Source organism: Rousettus aegyptiacus, unplaced genomic scaffold (assembly GCF_014176215.1).
Source record: "Rousettus aegyptiacus isolate mRouAeg1 unplaced genomic scaffold, mRouAeg1.p scaffold_m13_p_9, whole genome shotgun sequence".
Taxonomy (NCBI): domain Eukaryota; kingdom Metazoa; phylum Chordata; class Mammalia; order Chiroptera; family Pteropodidae; genus Rousettus; species Rousettus aegyptiacus.
The window spans coordinates 76413596-76432694 of NW_023416312.1; the positions used below are offsets into that span (position 1 = coordinate 76413596).

The 19099-nt window shown below is 37.6% G+C and overlaps 1 protein-coding gene across 9 annotated transcripts in view; it reads left to right on the forward strand.

Moving 5' to 3' along the window:
* The window catches only part of GRIA3 (glutamate ionotropic receptor AMPA type subunit 3), a 346637-nt gene that overhangs the window by 14556 nt on the left and 312982 nt on the right, over positions 1 to 19099 (forward strand). The gene's annotated exons all lie outside the window — the stretch shown is intronic.

Genomic DNA, 19099 nt, shown 5'->3' on the forward strand with positions numbered 1-19099 from the left:
AGTGGATGGCTGAGATGAGATTACAATGTAGGTCTTCTAACTCTTGGCACTTCTGTAAGATGTGTTCCCAAGTTAATCCTCCTCCTTTTAACTTTCACTACTATACATTAAAATAATGACAGCCTTGTATTTTTTTAAAAAAATAGGTGGCTGAGAGGAAGAGTAAATCCAAAGCAAGTGAATTAGCAATGCAGTAAAATATAACTTTCAGGGCCATGGTTAATGGTATCTTCCATTTAGTTCCTCAAATGTTAACCTGTCATTTTACCACCCTCTGATTTATAGTCAGGAATGAGCAAAATGAAGTCTTGAAGTTCTGTTACAGATAACACTATTGCAGATAGATCAAGTAGTTCTAGCCCAACTACCTCATCTTATAGATGAAGAAAGTGAGGCCAAGAAGGAAGAGATTTTCCAATGGTAATACAGTTCCCTAGTGGAAGAAGCAAGGTGAGAATCTAAACTGGCAGATCTCCAGAATGGGGTCTTTTCCACCACCATTTGCAACTTTACCCTCACTTCATTGTACTGAAGCAATACCATAAGTTTTATTACATTACCACTGCTGGTATTTTTTCCTAATTGTTTCATGTATATAAGTCATACTATCCCAACTAAGTTGTTTTAATGTGAGACTTTTTTATGATTATAGCAGTTAAAATGTAGTTATTCATGCTCATCGTAAAATGAAACCTTCAAAAATACAGATAAAAATTGTCCAAGTAAAGTGAAAAATCACCTTAAAATGGTTTTACCACATGCACAGATTTGTATTCTGCCTTTTTATTTTATATTATATAGGAAACATTTTTGCGTACCTGTTAATTGTTCTTTGAAGATTTGATTTTTTAACATCTATAAATCATTTCACATAGTATCATTTTATGACATGATTTATATAACCATCAAGCGAGGTGAGTACCCTCAGACTTGGCCAGATTTTCAAGGAACTTCTATTGTCCCCAGAATGAGCACTGCCACAGATGGCCTTTCATGGATTGTTAATATTTATCTTTCAGTTCTTAGTTATGTGTTTAAAAAAAAATTAGTAAAGCGGCCAAAATTTCCAGTTGCTTGAAAATACAATTTCCAATTGTTTGAATGAAGTAAATTGATTATAGCTGAAGGATCATTCATTTTATCCGGGCATTGATACAGCCTACATCAAGCAAAAGTTGCATCACTGATGGCAGCTCAAATAGTGCTGTATCCCCTGAATTCTATCCCTCCAGGTACTCGGTAAATATATGTGTTGGATACTTTAATCTTTACACTATTTTAGCTGAGATGAGAGCATGCATAAACACTTGCATCTGACAACCTTTTCAAGTTCAACACCACAGAAGGTTATTTTAAAAAGAAACGAGGAAAGAGTTTTTCAATAGCAGGCTCCAAAGGTGACTAAAAATGCCATCAAACAAGGCAGCCAGTTAAGAAATGTATTGTGAAATGCATTAATACGATAAATCCAAATGAGGTCTCACTATTCTTAGCTCCAGAATTTTGGCCGCCTTTCCCAGATTCCACTGTGTCCTGGACAGAATTTATCAAGGTTCAACCCCTACCCCAATCCTGAAGGGCCCCCTTCAGCTAAAGAAGACCCTACTGTCAGAGGCAGCTCACCCTCAATTTGTCATCTGCACAGCTCCTGCAGAGAGGGCTTCCATGCCTTGGCCAGGAAGCACTGGGAGAAGGGAGGAGAAGGCAGTTAAAAAGCTCTCTATCATGCTGCAGAAATCACTGACTGATGCACCTAAAATGCTCACCAGGTGAGGGCCAGGAAAAACCAGGCCTCTTGTGTCTGGAGTAAGTGGCCATAGTCTGAAATCAGCAAGATGTATGGAAATGTAAAATAACCTTGTTCATCAAATGCTATTACGCTAGAATAAGGGTCTTCCCTGGAAGTTGGAAGGAACAAATTTCAGGCAAATCAAAGGCAGACCTACTTTACACAGTGGGAAGTAAACATAGGGAACCCCTTATCCCAGAGTTGGTGCCAGCTGAAAATATAAATACATCAGAGAAAGTTCAATAAATTCTTATCATTTGGAGACATCTTTAATCTCTGAGCTCAAAATTAGTGCGGACAACCACATCCTCTGACAGCCTCAATGAGTAGGTTCTGAAAACATGGTCTCAAAATGGTGATTTTGTATTCCAATTAAGCTAGAAAAAAGAGGTGATATTTAAGATTGGTTGGTTCAAACTGAGTTGCTAAACTCTGATTTGTTCGGAGTCAAGTCTTCCACACATGTAAGGGAGGCAATGTTATGGAAGAAAAAACCATGCCCTTTTCCATCACTACTAACCAGCTATGTGACTGACTACCCCTCTCTAGGCTTTATGTTTTCCCATTTATTAAATAAAGGCATTAGAGTAGGTGACCCCAAAGGCTCTTTCTAGCTTCAAATGTTTAATTCAGATGGTATAATGAGGTCCCCTTGCAGAGTTTTGAGGAGCCTCTGCACCTTTCATTGCCCTCCCTTGCTCAGGAGCTCATGGCCTTCAGTATGCTCAGAAGATGCACCAGACTCCACCAAGATGCCTCACTCAGGATGGGCTTCTACAGCAGAGGACCACATTCATGACCTATTCGCCCATTCCCTAAACACTCACCTGCCTTGTAAAGAGGTAGAAGTGGTTTGGTTTTGCTCAGTGCAGTAGGCATCTTTGGGCTCCAAATATTAGAGGCAGTACTATGTGGACTTTAAAGCTAGAGCCGACCTGGGTTAGAATAGTGATTCTCCAACTTCCAGCTATGTGATCTTCAGCAAGTAACTTTAACACTCTGCTTCAGTTTCCTCATTCATGGAGTAACAGTAACAATCCTGCCTCCTTTCTAGAGTGATTTTCAGGATTAAATGAGATAATTCACATCATACACTCAGCACAACACTGAGTATATCATAAATAATGCTACCAGTAGGCATACTTCTCCACTCTCCACTAAATAGATGTAGGGAGCATTTGAAATCTTGCTCCCCAGCATATGTCATCAGTTTGGTTCAAATAAACTCTTATAAGTTTTTAAAAAATAATGTTTAGCTAAAAATCAAAACCAGTAAATCAATCGAATTAATAATGCAGACCATAACTTTTAGTTAGTGGCAAATTGTTTTGCTTCTCAAGGCCCTCATGTTTTGATTCCTATAACATGTACTTACAATTTAACAAGGACATTCTGGAAACTACACAGGACAACAAGAGAGTTATTTCTGGTGGCATTTGAGTTACCCGCCAAATCATACTACTTAGATGGATGCTACTTTCACCTCCTTGCAGAGCTAGCACAAGCCTGTGGGGATCGGCACAGACATGGACAGGCCAAGAAGTGATTTCTTGATGTGGCTCATCCACTCATACTGCTGAACAATGTTACCTTTCTTGTTTAGGGTGTAAAGTTAAACTGTGCGGTAGGAACAAGGCTCCTAAAGTTGCCACTATCTCTTCCCTTCTTGAGTTCTCATTGAGTGAACACTGTGGAGGAAGAATGAAGAGAAAGGCTCATCCTGAGTGTGCACAGCTGGAGTATGGCATGTTGAGTCCAAACTCATTTTAAAGACTGGAGGAACTGCCTTCTGAAAATAAAACAATAAAATGAAGTTGAGATGGGACAGCACCAACATTGATGAAATTGCAAGAAAGGTCAATAACAATAAAGGATCATTATTTTACTCCACAAGCCCTGTATTCTGATACATGGGTGTGTTTGGAGATTGAGGGGAGGTGGCAAATTGTTTAGTTTCTCAAAAGTGTTTAGCTTCTCAAAATTGTTTAGCTTCACCAAAGATAGCTTGGTGAATCAGCTTCTTATAATGCAATTCCAGTTGACTGTTGTCAAGAGTGTCAGCTTTGATCTGGAAACTCCATAGTTCATCTTACACAGTTTACCCAAAGATAGTTTCTATTAAGCTTTTGTGAGTGAAAAATCCTCAATCTTTGGGAGAAAGACCCCAGTAATTAACTGCGATACATGTAAGAACAGATATATGCCTTAAGAGTTTAGTTGGTCAACTAAGGAAGCAAAAAGATAGAGATCAATCCTAAAGGCAGGTACCAGGTCTAGTGTGGGGAATAATGAGAGAGGTGGTGATCTGCACTGACTGTTGGCATTTTACTGGGAGTATGTATGGATGATGGCAGGTATAAAATCCACTTTACAGTAAAGTATGTGAGGCAAGCATTGCTATACCCACTTGACAGTTAAAAAACTGAGGCTCAGAGAACTTAAGTGTTGTTCCCATTAAGTGGCAGGGGTAGGATCTAAGCCTGTCTCCTCATCTTATGCTCTTTTCATTAACCATGCTGTCTCCATTTAACTAGCATAAAGGGATGAGTGACTACATCTAAGTTAACTTTCCAGATAATTGAAGTACACACCTTTTTCCTTGCAAGTGCAGTTTTTATTTTAACTATTTTTGAAGATAAACCTCGTACAATGCATTCAACACCTCCATGCCTTATTATGCAGAGGACACAGATTACTATGCTTTTAATCTTTTATTTTCATCGCCTTCTCTCTCTTTTCTCAATGTGAGGCTAGCAACATTAAATACTTTCTAGGTTACCAAAGATAACATATTATAAATGGGGTGCTCTTAGAAGCAGGCATACTGAAATATGACAGTTGACAATGAGGGAATAGCACTCACAGTCACCAGCTCTAAAGGTACAGCAGTCTGGAGATACTTGAGTACAAGGGTAAATGGGCCTGAGAAGGCAAAGAGCCTCACGGACAACACAGCCACTACTGGAACTGGAGTTTCCAATAAATACCCGGTATACCACGGAGAAGGGATGATGGGAAAGGTTCATCTCAGCTGGTAGGGGTATTTTTTTTCACTGATATTTCACTGAACTGCCTGTATATAGTGATAATAAAAGGCAGACTTTTAGACAGTATATTACTGTCTTTAAATTCTCTATACACAATACACCCTCTTATTGGTTTCATCCCAGGCAGACCACTACCACCACTCCTACCTAGATGTGCCACTGCTCTACTGTGTTTAAAAAGGCAAAGAGGGGTTTTCCATTTTTTAAAGATTTCCATCTCAAATGGCTCAAGAATTCTGATGTCTAAAGAGGCAAATCTTCACTGATCTGGAAAACATATCCCATGTGAGGTGCATGGCAAATTACTGTGTATTTAGCTTTGCCCTTTCCTTGTATCACCTTAAATTTCAAAGAAAAAAATCCCTGCAAATAAACCCACCACAGATTTCCATCCTATTGGTCTTTTGCAAATATTTGGATCTTTTCTTTTCAAGTTCCAACCAGAATGGGTTCTGCCTTGCTTTCTCCATCTTTGTCTTCTCTGACCCGGCAAAGTTTCCCATCTTTCATTCTGTCACTTAGCTAATGGTGTGTGTCCCTCTTGCATATATTCCAGAGTCACTGGCTCTTTCGTAAGTGGAGTTGTCAGTGAGATGCTCAGCAGATGGCTCACTGGCTGCTGTTCTTGTCCCCTCACTGCAGCAATCTGTTGTTCTAAATCAAAATGTTAATGAAAAATAAAAGAATACAGTGCCAATGTCTGTCTGATTTAAATTAATATAGAGGAAAATTTTACTGGCACAAGATTCTCCATGCAAACTACCCTTATTTTCTTTTTCTTTCTTGCTAATTAAAATTAAGCACTTTCATTTATCTGAGTCTCTCTTGGTATACCCAACATGTTATTTTTAATAATAATAAAGGCCTAACAAACAGTTGTTTCAGTGTTCCAGGGAATGGCATCTCACCTGGCAGAACACAATTTTGGGAGATATTATATGTGATGTCTAATTATAAACATGTTTTGATTAGATGCTGTTTTCAATACTGGAATGACATGTTTACTAAATGCTTTGAGTGCAGCTCTAAGCTAGGCATATAGTTATTGAAATATTTTTCAATCCATTTATTTTAAGACTGCTGGCAAAATCATTGCTAATTTGCTACTTTATTTACAAGGGCCCTTCACTTTCTATGAACTCAGCACAGTATTCATTTCTGCTGCAGCAACAGGACCATTCCTTTGAAGAAAATACATGTGCCTTCAAGATTATCTATGCAAGACAATTTTCAGCTTCAATTTAGAGAAGAAAGGATCACAATGATGTTAACATATCTGGTTAAAGAGAAAATCACCTCAATATTTTAATTTGCCAAAAATTATAGGAATCAAAAGAATGGCAGTTTCAAACTACAGATGACCACACCTTCATTTGTTCTTCCTATGACTACTTTGTATATACTGCTAAATATATACCAGGCATTCTTATTTACTCTTTTAATTGTCAAACAATTCTATGACTTAGGTCTATTTCACAGATGAGGGAGCTGAGGCATAGACAAGTTAAGTAATTTTCCCAAGGCTACACAACTAGTAAGTGACAGACCTAGAGATAAACACAACCTGGCCTTAGAACCTTTGATTTTAACCACAATACCATGCTATATTGTGCTGGAAGAGCCACAAATTCCAGCCTCTTTGCAAGTAAACTACTGTTTTTTCCAAATCTGTAGGAGGTTTCTTTGCTCAAACCGCTGTGTAAGTTAGAATTAAGCTTCTTCCTCAGTGGCGTTTGTTCCTTGCTAAATGCATTTGCTATTTACATGTGTCGCTGCCATTAAGACTAAGGCTAGACAGGTAAATCAAGCTGAGGCAGCAGACAGGCAAGAGAAAAGCCTGGGTTTTCAGGTGGGAGGTAGGGTGCTAGTCATTAGATCAATCATCTCAGCACTATGCACTAGTCCACCCAGTTGTCCTGACAAAAGAAGGTCAAAAGCAGTAAGGGCCGCAAAGCATCAGTCTGTACCAGTTGATCAGGTAAGGACTGTGCTGGTACATACTCACCAGTCACCCTGCTTCAGCCTCAGTACTTCCTTCTACCTACAGGCAAAGCTACCACACAAACCAAACCCAAACACCACTGAAGTTTAGCCTTTCTCCTACTGCTTAGAAGCCGGTTCAACTGCAAAAGCAATTAAGAGTTGGTTCTTTTTCATTAAATATATGCATTCCAGGCCTAGGAATTTACTGGGATATCAGATTGTTCAAAAAAAAAAAACCCTAGTAGGAAGGTATTGAGTGGAAAGGCAGTTGAATACCTTGCTAAAAAAAACCTCACTTTGATGGTTGTATTTTTCTGGCCTTAGTGGTGAATAAATGAAAATATGAGTTTGAGAAAGAATATTAGCAGATAGCTGGGTATGTTAAACAGAACTCTGAGCTGGGAGCCAGGAGTCCTGGGTTCTGGCTTCAACTCTGTCTCTAACAAATCATGACCTTTCTGGGTCTCAGACCCTTAGTAAAATGCAAGGGATAAAGTGAATAGGCTATAAGGGATTTTCCAACATTAATTATTCTCTGATTTTAGACCTCATCTATTTAGACCCCCATCTTCTAATGAAAGATGATTCTCCCTAGAGAAACAAGGATACTGAGAGGATGATATGACCAAATGAAGCAGAGATCTGAGCTATTTTGGGGTGTTTTCTGAGCAACCAACTCAAATCACTAGAGTCAGAAAGATTTTTTTTGACCTGATCTCTCCCAGTTGATATTGCTAGGTAATTACTCACCCTTCTGAGTCATCAAATCATAGGATAATTGAATCTCTGGGATAGAAAGGCCCTTAAAGGTCATATTTTCCCATCTCCCTTCAGGGCTGTGCTCCCCTTTGTCCAAACACTGCCAGTTTAAGCATGGGACCAGTGCCAGCCTTATAGAAGAAGTGCTGCTTACCTGACTAGATACCAAAGGTGGTGGAACTGGAGCTCTGACTCTTGCCCCCAAAGAGCTCTGCCTGTTGCTCAATGATGCCTGAAGCTCCTTTAACAATGGGTCTAGAAGGTCACTCTACTCTGAATATATATATATATATATATATATATATATATATATATATATGAATGATACAAATCCTTTTGGAGGAGTTTACTATCTAAATTTATATCATCATGCATGTGGCTCACATAGAACCTATCATGAAAGCAGACTTCAACAAGAAAAGAAAACCAAAATATATATATATTTTTTTAATTTTTTAATTACAATTGATGTTCAATATTATTTTATGTTAGTTTTAGATGTACAGCATAGTGGTTAAACATGAATATAATTTGCAAAGTAATAAGTACCCCAATTAGTCTAGTATCCACCTGGCATCCCCATGACAATGTACTTTTTAATCCCTTCAATATTTTCACCCAGCTCCCTGTCTCCCAATCCCCCTCGCATCTGTAAACGCCAATTTGTTCTCTGTATCTATGAGTCTGTTTCTCTTTTGTTTGTATGTTCACGTTCTTTAGATTCTACATATAAGTGAGATCATATGGTATTTGTCTTTCTAACTAATTTCACTTTGTGTAATATGCTCTAGATCCATCCATGTTGTTGCAGATGGCAATATTTCATTTTTATGGTTGAGTAATATTCCATTGTATGTATGTGCCACTTCTTATCCATTCATCCATTGACGGATACCTATGTTTCTGAATTTTTTTTTAAATACCTAGAAGTGGAACTGCTAAGTTATGAGGTAGTTCTATTTTTAATTATTTGAGGAATCTGACACTATTTTCCATAGTGGCTATACCAGTTTGCAATCCTACCAATAGTACCTGAGGGTTCCCTTTACTCCACATCCTCTCCAACACTTGTTGTTTGTTGATTTATTGAAGATAGCCATTCTGACAAGTGTGAGGTGATAGCTCATTGTGGTTTTAATTTGTATTTCTCTGATAATTAGTGATATTAAACATCTTTTCATGTCTATTGGTCATCTGTATGTCTTCTTTGGAGAAATGTCAATTCAGGTCCTCTGCTCATTTTTTAATTTGTTGGGTTTTTTGATGTGGGGTTGTGTGAGTTCTAGATAAATATTGGATATTAAACACTCATCAGATATATAATTGGTTAATATGTTCTCCCACTCAGTAGGTTGTATTTTCATTTTGTTTATAGATTCCTCTGCTGTCCCATTTGATTATTCTTTACTTGTTTGTTTCCCTTGTCCAAGGAGATATATTAGAAAAAAAAATATTACTAAGAGCAATGTCAGAGAGTTAACTGCCTATGTTTTCTACAAGAAGTTTTATGGTTCTGGGTTTTACCTTTAAGTCTTTAAACCATTTTGAGTTTATTCTTTATATGGTATAAAAAGCTGGCTCAGTTTCAATTTTTGCATGTAACTGTCTAGTTTTCCCAACACCGTTTATTGAATAGACTGTCTTTATTGTATATTTGTGTTTCCTTTTTAATAGATCAAGTGACCAAGTAGGTGTGGGTTTATTTGGGGGTTCTTTATTCTGTTCAATTAATCTACGTCTGTTTTTATGCCAGCACCATGCTGTTTTGATTACTATAGCCTTGTAGTTTGATATCAGGTAGTATGATACCTCCAACTTTGTTTTTTTTTTCTCTTTTTTCAAGATCGTTGTGGCTATTTGGGGTCATCTGTGGTTCAATATAAATTTTAAGATTATTTGTACTAGTTTTGTAAAAAAATGTCATTGGTATTTTGATACAGATTGCATTGAATCTATAGATTGCTTTGGACATTTTAATGATGTTAATTCTTCCTATCTGTGAGCATGTTACATGCTTCCATTTATTTTTATCTTCCTCAGTTTCTTTCTTCAATGTCTTATAATTTTCCAAGTATGGGTCTTTTATCTTCTTTGTTAAATTAATTCCTAAGTATTGTTTTTTTCTTACATTTTTCCCCCAGCTTTATTGAAATATAATAGACAATTAGTTGCTCATATTTACATTGTACAATTCAATGAGTATTTTTTTCAATTACAGTTGGCATACAATAATATATTAGTTTTGGTTGTAGAACATAGTGATTAGAACTCAAATGGTTACCCCACTAAATCCAGTACCCCTCTTCCCCTTTAGATATGTATTATAACATTGCTGACTGTTTTCTTTATCTATACCTTATATCTCCATGACTATTTTCTAACTATTCATTTGTATTTCTTAACCCCTTTTCCCTTTTTCACTATCCCCCCAATGCCCCTCCTGTCTAGTAGCCTTCAAAATAGTCTCTGAGTTTGTTTCTATTTTTGTTGCCATTATTATTTATTTTGTTCTATAGATTCCTCATGTATGTGAAATCCTGTGCTATTTATCTTTCTCTATCTGACTTAATTCAGCACAATACCTCTAGATCCATCAAGACAATATCTTTTTCCATATCTTGTTTTCATATCCATTCAGCAACCCTATCCTTTGTTAGAGCACTTAATTCTTTTCCATTTAAGATATTCTTTGATAGATATGTAGTGAATACCATTTTTTATTCCCGTTCTTGATACATGTCTTTTTTCTTCTTAAAGAAGTCTCTCCAATATTTACTGCAATAGCTTAATTTTGTTTGGGAAGCTTTTTATCTGTTCTTCAACTCTAAATGATAGCTTTGCTGGATAGAGTATTCTTGTTTGTAGATCCTGGGTTTTCATCACATTGAATATTTTGCCCCTCATCACATTGAATATTCTGCCCTGCAGAGTTTCTTTTGAGAAATCAGATGCCAGTCTTATGGGTGCTTCCTTGTAGGTAACTAACTGCTTTACTCTTGCTGCTTTTAAGATTCTCTCTTTGTATTTAACCTTTGGCATTTTAATGATGATGTTTCTTGATGTTGTCCTTTTCGGGTTTATCTTGTTTGGGACTCTCTGAGCTTCCTGTGGTTGAATGTCTATTTCTTTCACCAAGTGAGGGAATTTTTCTATCATTATTTCTTTAAATAGCTTTTCCACTTTTTGTTCTCCCTCTCTTCCTTCAGGTACCCCTATCACATGGATGTTATTATAACTAACTTTGTCTCATAGGCTCCCTAAATTATTATTATAGTCTTGGCTTCTTTTTTCTTGCCATTCCACCTTGGTGACCTTGGCTTTTTTATCCTCTATATTGGTGGCTCAATCATCTTCTTCACCCATTCTGTTAATTCCCTCTAATTTATTCTTCATCTCAGATAATGTGTTCTTCATTTATGACTGTTTTCCTTTTAAAATTTCCATTTCCATTTTTATGCTTTTTATCTCTTTGTTAAAGTTCTCACTGAATTCATCTACACTTCCCATAAGTTCAACAAGCATCTTTATAACCAGTGTTTTGAACTCTACATCTGTTAGATTGCTTGACTCCATTATTCCTGCATCTCTGTTCTGTTCTCTCATATGATTTTTGCTTCTTTGTCTTCCCATTTTGGCTGCCTTTCTGTGTCTGTTTCTATGTACTAAGCAAAGCTCTTAAGTCTCCCGGTTGTATTAGTGTGGCTTTGTGTGGTCAGTGTCCAGTGAGAGAATCCTGAGAGGAGTTCAGCTGCAGACCTGATTTAGCCCCAGTCTGTGCCCCTCTGGGGCCACCTGTTAAGATTCAGCAAGCAATCCACAGATGCTGTGCTTATAGTTACCTCAAGAAACCATGCTGGAAACCAAGGTCAGTTGTCACCAGTATGAGTCCTATAGCTTTCTTAGCAAGTTGCACAGGACTCACTGAGGGCACAACTGGATATGGCTTGGGTAGGGCTGTGAGTGGGGGGAGGTGGAGTTTCAGGGAATCCTCTGGGCTGAACAACCTCTGTTATCCAGTTTGATGACATCTCAGCTATGGAGGTGCTATTCCCACCATAGCACCTGGATAAGGGGAGAGGGCTGAACAGAGGAACAGTGGATACTACCAACACTTCTGTCCAGGATAAAGCCTCTCCTTCAGCCCTCGCTGCAACAACTCATTGCCCCCCTTTAAGTCCTTGGTGCGCTCCCCAGCAACTGACTGGATGCTGGTTCTCAGAGCAAGTGAGTCTGTCACCACCAAAGTCCAGTCATGGACACGGCCCCTTTAAGAGGCAACTGCAGCTGCTGGTTGCAGCTGCTGTAGCCTCTGTCCCAATAAGCCACTAGAGACCTGGCAGCCTCCCTTCTTTGCTCCCTCTTACCTCCAAACATTGCAGGGTAATTTCTTATTTGTTTTTCCAGTTGTAGAGTTTCTGTTCATCTAGACTTCAGGTGACTGTTTGTTGTTTGCTCTCTGTTTCCATTACAACTTTGACGCGATTGCGTGGGCATATGAACAAAGCCACTATCATGTATGCCATTTTGCCCGGTCTTAAAACAACATTTTTTAAAACCAATTAAAGGCATTATGACCAGTCATAGGGAAAAATTTGCTAACATCATCAAAAAAGGGCTACAAATAATATATTACAGTTTAATACTGAATTCATATGTTACACAGAAATAGACTATAGGGGTGCAAAAAACCCCGTGATTCTCCATATAACATCACTAGAAGACATTCAAGAGGACATAATATTACAATACAATTTCTAGTGATATTTTTCCTTCACACACACTTTAGGTGCTATACATGACACCTTCAAGAGAGTTTCCTGAGACCCCCAAGTCAAAAGAGTGACAATCTGTGCCTTAAAAGCCACCTCTACAAATATTCAGAATAAAAATTTTATTTTGTCCCCATTAAAAGCCAGTAATGAAATGCTTGGATCCAAAGAGCACAGAGCAAATATATGTTGGTAATAAAAGGGTTTTTAAAAAGCAAATTTGAGAGTGTGTAAAGTGGAAAATGCCTGTCCCTGCAAAGGAAACCTGTCAAGAGTGGGGATAAGGATCCTCAACCCTCTCCCAGTGCAGGCCACATTTACAAAGCAGCTAAGGTTTGTTTTTCCTTGTTTATCACCAGGAATACCTAAATTAGAAAGGCCTTGCACACAAGGAATTCTCTTGATTCATAGAACATAAACATGTCATTGTTTTATGATATATGATCATCCCTCCTCTAACAGAAGAAATTCAGTGACTTGCCCAAAGTCACAAGAGTAAGTGGCTGAGTCAACAGGCTGCCAAATCTTTGTCAAAAACTATTCAGTTACATACAATATTAGAACAGCTGGCTGCCACTCTTACTCTGTTCTCTTGTTCTCTGCCTCTTCTTCTCCCCCTCCCTCCCTCCTCCTTTTATCTTTCACACATATATACCACATACTATCTTAGTGCTTCTCAAAAATCTGCTTGATGGATTGATTTTATTGTATCATATAGTTTTGTTATCAAGCATTGTCAGGGACTAGGACATTCACATTAATAGACTTGAGTATTCAAGTTACTAGAGAACCACTAAATATGTCATACAAAGTTTACCAGTTTTTAAGAGTTAAAAGAAAATAAAATTTACTCATGACTAAAAATATAGTGCACATAAAGTTATATTTCACTGATGATTCAGCACTGTCTTGAAAGGATTTCATGTAGTTAAATAAAAGGTGCCGTCTTTGAAATGACAGGGCTGTGAAAGTTCATTTAAAGTAAAACAACCGATCCCAAGACTCTGGGAACAGAAACAACATAGATTATTTTTTAAAGTGAGTAAACATTGCTAGAATTGTTATATAAAATGCAAAAAAAAAAATCCTACTTTGAGATTGCAAATTACCTTGTCTTTCTCTTACCTTCAAATTAGAAATCCCAATGTTCTGCTCTTAAAAGGAATAATGTGGTTTCTCATTATAAAACTGAGACTGTTTTACTTCTTTAGAAACATCATCATCTTTTGGGCTTTTCAGATATTACCCTTAGAGGTAATTTTTACTATGTTGCATTTTCACAACTTTGGGCTTTAAATAGTTTCAAGTAAATGCCAATTTATCTATCAAGACCTCCAGGTAGTATGGTGCCAGTTACAAATAGTTTGCTCTTATGTGCCAAAAGTTACATTTAGGTTTCTGAGACAAGTGAATAATTACTTGTAACATTTTATAAAACAAGAAATTATCCCAACAGTCTTCCATCTAAAGCAACAGTACTATTTGTTCTATTAGTTTGGGGAGTTTTTGCAGTATCAAGAAGAGAATGATGGGTAAATAGTATCTGTAATGATGGCTACTAACATCGATCTTTATTGCTAAATGTTTTTACATGTATTATGTCATTTAAATCCATACAACATATGACATAGTTACTTTTGTTAGCTCCATTTTATAAAAAGGAAACTAAAGCCTGGATGAGTGGGAGTGCCTGCAGGATCTTTTGATCAGACAAGTGATCTGGGTGCAGAAACACATTTAGAATTGCATTGGTCTTTTTCTATGAAGGAGCATGAATATTTAGTGAGAATCTACCATGTGCCAGCAACTGGGCCAAACGTTTTACATAAATTGCCTCATTTAATACTCCCATCAACTTTATGAGATTTTTTTTACAGATAAATGGAAGAGAAATTTAAAAAATTAGGAAATTTTCCCAAGGGCAGAAGTGGGATGTTAATTTAGATAGGCTCAATACTAAAGGTCATACTTTTTCCACTATAAAGTCAAACTAGAGAAAATACATTTAGTTTAATAATGAATTCCATATTCCATTTCCTTAGAACTAAAAAACTTTTTCATGAAAGCCAATCTGAAAGTCAAAACCAACAGTAAGTTCCATTTCGCCTGTACACAGAGCTTGCTATTCTATGGAACACAAGGTTAAGAGCATTCTGATCACTTTTAGCTTTCAGAGCAGGGAATGAGAATGGGTTAAAACCATTCTCCAGAATTATTTTGGGCCAAATAAAGAAAAAATAGACAGTTAAACTAAAATTATCTAAACTTATTTATATGCAGTAAGATAGTTTCCGCTGAGATGATGAATTAATTCTTTACTACCATTAGGTCTACCTCTTACTAGCCAGTCCCTCTACTCTCAGTGGCTTAAAGCTTTAAGAACCTATTCAAATAGAGATGATCCATCAGCATTTCTCATAGAAATCCCTTGGAGCGACTGTTAAAAATGTAGATACTCAAGCCCAACCCCTGACATTAGTACCTGTAAATGTACATTTTAACAAGTCCCCTTAGATCACGTGTATGTACAAAAAAGTTTGAGAAGCACTGCATGAAACAAGAAAACTCTCCTCTTTCTGGCCTTACTAGTTCCAAATTTGGGATGCTCACACACAGATGAGCTAAGTTTATTTTCACCGTATATAGGGAGGGAAAGGCTCTTTTGAGTCAGTTAATATTAAGCTACTTAACATAAGCTTTTAAGGTACTCAACAAGCACTTATTAGCAAACATAAGGTTAAGGTTAGTTCATATCCTATCATCCATTGATTATAGCAGGACATAGGATCTGGAACATGTCCATGCAAAATATCTCATCAACCCTCCTTTAGCCTTTGAAAGTCCCTATATAAAGCTCAATGTTCACTTAAGAACATTTTGTAATTCAGATTTTACCTTAATTAAGACCGATCCTAACTTCAATTTAGCCCTAAATAATGAAGTTGAACTATACTTCTCTTCTCACAACCAAGATCAAAACTAAAGCAAAAATAGAAGCCTCTGTAATAAATAGCCATTAGTTGTGTGCTTACTATGTACCAGGCACTATTATAGACACGAAATACTCTGGATTAAAAGGTTCCATCATGACATAATTTTGCCTCTGTAATTTTCTTTTGAACGTCCACAAAGCATATGAATATGAACTTATGAGGAACTCCCAGAAGGACTTACAGGAAATAAATCAATTTATTTTTCTTTGCTCAGAATTGCCAAAACCTATCTGATCATGTGCACCTTTTATGAGGAAAATATTCTGTTGTACACTTTGAGGATGTGCTACTATGCACTTCTGTTTCTTAAAACACTAGTTGTCAGTGATGTCAAAATGCAGTCACAGGCCCTACCTCAGACCAAAAAAATCCACCCGTGTGTGTAGGGGTGTGTGTGGGGTGTAATAAAGAATCCACATTCTTAGGTAACTCAGTACAATGCTCTAGACTATACCAGAAGAATTAGTGGTTGCTCCAAAGGTGACAACTGAGAGAAATCTTTATAGCTACATTGACAAGGTTGACTGAAAATTAAACAACTTCCAAAGATGGAAACTGTGAGGTGACCACATTTTGACACTTGATATTTCACCATCTGACAAGTCAAAAAAAAAAACTGGGCTGTTTACAGGGGGAAATGCTTGTCCTTAAGTAACCTGGAGTCCATAGAACAAGCCCAAGTAAATGTTTCGCAAAATTCTGCTTCCACTTCGGGATATAATAGAACATAGGTAGGCATATCTGCTGTACCACTTGCTAAGTTATAGAATTTTAGGAAAGACACTTAACCCCTCTCTCAGTTTTCTCATCTGTAAAATGAGAATGATTATCCCTACCTCAGAGACCCACCAGAAGAACTGAGCATGGCAGTACCTACGAATTTCTGCTACAAGCAGGAACCTTAAAAATATTAGCTTCTTTCTCCCCTTTTCTCCCTCCCTTCTTCCTCTGGTATAACATTGTGATTTCAGCTTAATTAGTATGGGGGGGACAGGAAATTTTGCTGTTGATTTTGGAGGAGGTGCTCTCTTAAAAAACCAAAAAAAAAACAACAAAAAATGATAGTTTTCTTTAATGAGCCCCCACGTCAGCAATACAAGGTCAAGTGAAAGGTGATGAAGTACCCATTCTATTGACTTCAGTTAACCAGGAGTCAATATGTGCTAGGGTGTGCAGAAATAAAATGACAAGTCCTGTCCTCAAGTTGTCCATGGCGTTGTAGTGAAAATATCTAGTATGGCATAAAATGGGAACTCTTTTACTAGGGGCCAGAGAGGGGAGTGCAGCTGGTCAGAGAGGCAAGTCAAACTAATGAAAAATACATTATGACTGAGCTAAATCAGAAAGTCCAAGGACATCCAATATCATCTTTATTTACCCAGAAAAAGCCGAGCACAAACAACCCAGGACTGCAGTTCCAGGGCTCAGTTCCAGCAGCCAGCAAAAACACAGTTACAGGCTGCTTTGTGCTTTTTGCCTGGTCCTATGCTACATATAAGACAAAGCCAGTAAAGCAGAGGTGATCCCTGCCCTCTAGAAGGAAAAACAGTGATTAAGGCAAACCTCTAGAGCACATGAAAATAAATGAAAAGTTAGCACTGAACAAACAGATAAATACCACATTCACTCACATCATTTTTTTCTTAGATTCCTATTCATTTTTTCTATGATGGAAAAGCTTAGATGGGACCAATATAAGTGAGCCTAAAGTCCCCAGCCAGCCCTACCTCCATAATCCAATAAGAGAATTGAAGATTCTTGCCATTTTTATTTCTTTATTTTTTCATTAATTTTCTTTTTTCTAATAATTTATTGGAGTGACATTTGTTAATAAAATTATATAGATTTCAAATGTACAGTTCAATAATATGTCATAGTGTATTGCATTGTGTGTTTACCACCCAAAGTTTAAGTTTCCTTCTGTCACGTTTAAAACATTAATTTTATCAGAATTGCATGACAGTGGTCAAACTAATTGGAATATGTCTTTCCTGCCATTTCTTCCTCCTTTTAGCAATTCTTTGTACTTTGTTCCTGAGAGAGAGAAACAGAGAGACAGATGAGTTTTCAAAGATGCTTGAATAGAATATTTCCTTTTCTATCAATGTTCCCATACGGACCTTAAGCTTTGGTCATGGGACAAATGATAGGCAGCTGCTTCAGTGCCTCTCTCCATCTGCACCTCTTCTCATATCTAGCAGGTCTTTAGGGAGTGACAAGGTTGGTACCTCTCAGAGATAGAGGGGATAGGGGCAATGGTTGAGCGGCTGTACTAGAAGATGAAATTTCTTGTACCTTCCATTTAACCCTGTGCCAAGCCCTTCTCTCACTGTGATGAAGGTAGAACATAATTAAAGAAGGCTCTGTGATTAACACCGGTATTGCTACTTAATAGAAAAATAAGTGATGGAAGAAGGGATTATATTATGCAAACATGTTTTACCCTGATTTTCTTCTAGAAATGTGTGTAGGAAGTGACTACATTGAAGAGCCATATCTGAATAAATACTTAAACTATGTAAGCCCTCTCAAAGGAAACAATTAGTAAGGTTTAAAGCTCTGGTCTAGTCTCAGCTGTTCAACCTGGATTCCACTGGATAGCCGTGCTTCATTCCTATTATCTAACTCCTCAAATAGCATTTCAGCACTGATTATCTGATGCTGCTAAAGGGCAAAATGTGCTGACAGGGACCATGGAGATTTCTGCAATGCCCCCTACCCAGCGGAATGAATAGTGTTCAGATCTTGCAAAGCCCACAAAACTACAGCATAGGTCAGTTCCAAATTCTCCCCTGTCAGAGACCTACCTGAGCCAGTCAAGGCTGTGAGCTCAGGCCCTAAGAAGGTTGCTAGAGAGGACAATGAGTCTGCAGGATGAGTCAGGAGAATTGAGAAAGCCCAGTCAGTCCCTGCCTCTCATAAGGCAGCAAAGGAAAAAGCTCTGTAATAACATGGAACACCCTGATAATGGAGAATAGGGTAGAAGATAGAAGCAACAGAAAGACAAAATTACCTGTCAGTATCAACAAAAAGGAAGTAGGCCAGATTTATCCTTTATATGTCCCTATCCTATTTTCAGTATCTTCTCCATTCCCAATGCGCCTGAGCCCTCCATGCTGATGCCAGCTGATCAGGTATTTTCTACTACCCTCAGGTCTTCCCCTACCCCAATAGGCCTACCTTCTTCAGACCTTTACCAATCTCTCACTCTCTTTTAAAGAAGTGTCTTGGTCCCCTTATCACTGCTCTATTTGTCACTTCAAGATAACTGATTTGGGCCAATGCCCCAGTGGCTATTCATGAGTTTGTGTGGGCCTGACTAGAATCACATATTGGCAATTAAACATCTGTTTCTTAGCAACAGAGCACCTTCACTCCAAAAATTATATGTAGTGAAATAGTTTCTAATGGAGAGAGGCACCTCAGACAAAGAGTTCCTGGAGGACCCTACATTCAATTCTATGTGAAGGAATACCCACTTACCTTTTATTTAAGCATAATCCAGACCAACAGATATCCTCCTGGTCAAAAGCCTAAACCAAATTAGGGTGCAGAACACCAACATACTTCCTTATATGGGTCCCAAGATACAAGAACTTCATCTAAACTATTTCCGACAGGTTGCACACTGCTGATTTGCGATATCATTGCTTGGGAGGAAAAAAGTAAACATAGGAGTTAAGAGAATTGGCCCTATTACCAAAGTGAGGAAGGAGATTTTTTAAATCAACCCACAGTATAACAAAAAAAAAACTGCCG